Below are 4,210 nucleotides of genomic sequence, written 5' to 3' on the forward strand. Positions count from 1 at the left end.
GGCTATTTTGCTGCGGCCACATGGCCTTCTTACAATCCTTAAAGACACCATGATTCTCCCTGATATAAGGCCATTTGTTTTTTCCTTTGATCACTTTCTTTTTTTAAAAGAAAATGAAATTTTATTAATATTATTTTTTACATTCTAGGTTGTTGTTGCAGAGCAGTTGGGAGGGAGGGGGAGAGAGGAAAGGGGAAGGAAATGGATTGGAAGAAGGCAGGAGGAGGAGGGGTGGGATTGAGGTCTGTGGCACCCTGCTTATTCCTGTAGGGGAGACTGGGGGGTTTCCCGTGGTGGCTTGGTCATTGCTGGACTGGGTGCAGATGTCAGGGAGGTGTGGAAAAGCCCCTGCGCCCCACTGTCCCAGTTCAGGAACCCAGGGCCCTTCTCGCTATGGCTAGCTGGGCTGGCTGTGGGTGTCAGGGGGCGTGGCTGAGGAGAGCCTGGGGCGCTTCGGTTGTTACTGGGTGGCCGCTGCATATTCTATTCTTTGCCTAGAATGTTTTTTTTTTTTTTTTAAAGACCAGTAAGGGGATCTTAACCCTTGACTTGGTGTTGTCAGCACCACGCTCAGCCAGTGAGCAAACCGGCCATCCCTATATGGGATCCGAACCCGTGGCCTTGGTGTTATCAGCACCACACTCTCCCGAGTGAGCCACAGGCCAGCCCCTGCCTAGAATGTTCTAAACCCATTAAGTGCTCTTCTTCAAATCTTTCTTTCATACGCTCTCATAGCACCATAAACCTCTCTCTTGCACTTGTCACTATTGTACATCTTCATTTAATTGTATGGTATTTGATCAATGCTTGCCCCATCCACCATGGGTAATGACTGTTTTTGCACTCCATTGTTTGTATTCCCAGTGTCTAGTTTAGTGACTGCTACATAACAGACATTCAATACATATTTGTTTTAGGAATTATTTCAATACTGAAAAAAAATTAAAAAGTTGGCCTGTTAGCTCAGTTGGTGAGAACACAGCCTTGTCATTACTGTGGTCAAGGGTTTGGTTCTTTTTTTTTTTTTAAAGATGACCGGTAAGGGGATCTTAACCTTTGACTTGGTGTTGTCAGCACCACGCTCAGCCGGTGAGCGAAACGGCCATCCATATATGGGATCCAAACCCGTGGCCTTGGTGTTATCAGCACCGCACTCTCCCGAGTGAGCCACTGGCCGGCCCCAAGGGTTTGGTTCTTTATACCAGCCAGCTGACAAACAAACTGTGGGGAAAATAGGATAATTTGGTAAGGCTCCCTCGGCTCAGGTCTGGCTGGGGGATCGAGCAGCACATTTCTTTTTTTTTTTTTTTTTGTCTTTTGTCTTTTTCCGTGTCCAGCAACGGATCGCAACCCTCAGTGTTGCCCCCATACCGGACCGGGGACCGGCAACGGGATTGCAACCCTCGGTGTTGCTCCCGCGCCTCGCTCAGCCAGTGAGCGGGAACCGGTCTGTATGTGGGATCCGAACCCTCGGGCGGAGCGCCGCCGCGCTTCCCAAGCAGCGCACTATCCAGTGCGCCACCAGGCCGGCCCATGAGCAGCACATTTCTTGTAAACAAGTTGTGTGTGGGTGGAGTGGGTGCTCATGTGAGCCAATGTATCTTTTTAGTTTTGTAGCTATTGTGTGTTCTGCAGTTTGTGAAGCAGGCTGACCATAGAGAGCTCCTGTCTAACAATAGAGCATGTTTACTCTGCTGGCAGCTGCTCAGTTTCAGTTTTTCTTTGGACTTTGCCAGTAGCAGTTGAGTTTCTGAGTTTCTCCTTTGTATCGCCTAACTCTTAGTGTTGTGTGTGCTGAATAAAGATTATTCTTTCTTCAATCAAGACTCCAAGGACCTTTTTTGCTGGTTACCTAGCTCATAGACCTGCATGTGAAGGGTTTGTGAATGGGCTCGAGGGGTCTGTGCCTAGCCCTAGCTCGACAATTGGCGTCATGCAGGATAACACTACAGTTGGCGTAGTTGGCAGGATTACACTACACAAACAAAAAAATTCTGAAAATGGGGAAAGTAGCCATGACATAAGAAGGGGTGAGTACTTGAAAGCAAGGATTTTCTCTAGATTCTGGAGGTCCTTAGAAGGTCCCTTCTTTATTTTTGTTTTTATTATTGAAGCAAAATTCACACATTATAAAATAAAGTTAATCATCAATCATATTAAAATATACAATTATTGGCTTTTGCTACATTCATAATGTTATGCATTACCCTAAAAGGTGATCAGCACCAGTATCTGGTCCCAGAAAATTTTTATCAGCCTGAAGGGAAACCTCATACCTATTAAGTACTCACTCCTGTTCCTCCCTCCCACAAGCCTCTGGCAATCACTAGTCTGCTTTTTGTTTCTATCAGTTCACCTATTCAGGATGTTTCATATAAATGGAATCATACAGTATGTGGTCTTTTGTTTCTGGCTTCTTTCACTTAGCATAATGCTTTTGAGGTTCATCTACATTGTAAGCTGTATCAGTACTTCATTCTGTTTTATGGCTGAATAATATTCCATTGTATGGATATACTACTTTTTTTATCCATTCATCAGATTGTTTTCATTTTGGGGTATTGTGAATAGTGTTGCTATGAACATGTGTATACAAGTAATTATTTGAATATCTGTTTTTAATTACTCTATGTCTACCTAGGAATGGACTTGTTGGGTTATATGATACTTTTATTTTTTTATTATTATTATTTTTTTCTTAAAAGATGACCAGTAAGGGGATCTTAACCCTTGACTTGGTGTTGTCAGCACCACGCTCAGCCAGTGAGCAAACTGGCCATCCCTATATGGGATCTGAACCTGGGGCCTTGGTGTTATCAGCACTGCACTCTCCCGAGTGAGCCATGGGCCGGCCCTATTGATACTTTTATATTTACTTTTTGAGTAACTGCCAAATTGTTTTCCACAGCAACTGCATCATTAAAATGTAAACATTTGGGCCATCTTGTTAGCGCAATTGGTTACATCATGGTGCTGATAATACCAAGGTCCAGGATTTGATCCCTGTGCCCACCAGCTGCCAAAAAAAAAAAGTAAACATTCATACTACTAATGCACAAGGATTCCAATTTCTCCACATTCTTACCAACATCCTTCATTTCTTTTACAACCACAGCATACAAATCATGTTTGTGCTGCACATGTTTCAACTGTGATGTTTTATTTATATATTGAGGAGGAGTCTGGTATTTACAGATGTTTAGACAAGTTTTATCTCTCTGGACCTCCTCCAGGAAATGATTGTAAAGGACCTTTTTTTGAGCTCCAAAAAAGAATGAGTCTATTAGATACATCCTTTCAGAGATGCTATGTCTTTCCAGGCTAGTCATTGTACAGGATCATTCACTCATATCATGGAATCACATGCCTTTCATTCAAAATCACTGTGAGTTGATGCTTCTCTTGTTTGCTATCCATCATTTTCAAGGTATATCTTCATCTTGTGATGCCTTGTCAGCAGAATGTTCCTCTCGATTGCTAGATTTGCTTAATTCCTAAATCCTTTGCAATGTTATGTCAGATTGCATTCTTTTTGCTTCTGTTAGCAGATGTTTTTAAACAATACTCTGCCTCCTAATTTGCATCCCCTTATCCATTTCTCTGGTTGTCAAATGAGACTATTTTGGGATAAAATATACTTGTATTGCTTCCTCTGGCTCTCTATGCCTGCTTCTGCCAGTCCTTCACTTTATTTTTAAAGGGCATTCATTTAAGGGCCTGCCCATGGCTCACTCAGGAGAATGCGGTGCTGATAACACCAAGGCCATGGGTTTGGATCCTATATAGGGATGGCTGGTTAGCTCACTGGCTGAGCGTGGTGCTGACAACACCAAGCTGAGGGTTGAGATCCCCTTACTGGTCCTCTTTAAACAAATAAAAAAATTTTTTTAAAAAAAGGGCATTCATTTATTATCACTGTTCCAAATGTACAAGGGCTGGCCAGTAACCTCAGTTGGTTAGAACATGGTGTTATAACACCAAGTTCACGGGTTTGTATCCCTGTACTGGGCCAGACATCAAAAACAAAAAGAAAAAAAAAATTATATTATTATTTTTTTTTCCTTTTTCCTTTTTGTGTTTTTTCGTGACCGGCAACGTATCGCAACCCTCAGTGTCGCACCCGTACCGGACCGGGACCGGCAATGGGATCGCAACCCTCGGTGTTGCGCCTGCACCTTGCTCAGCCAGTGAGCGGCCAGTCTGTATGTGG

Source organism: Galeopterus variegatus, unplaced genomic scaffold (assembly GCF_000696425.1).
Source record: "Galeopterus variegatus unplaced genomic scaffold, G_variegatus-3.0.2 Scaffold3, whole genome shotgun sequence".
Lineage (NCBI taxonomy): Eukaryota > Metazoa > Chordata > Mammalia > Dermoptera > Cynocephalidae > Galeopterus > Galeopterus variegatus.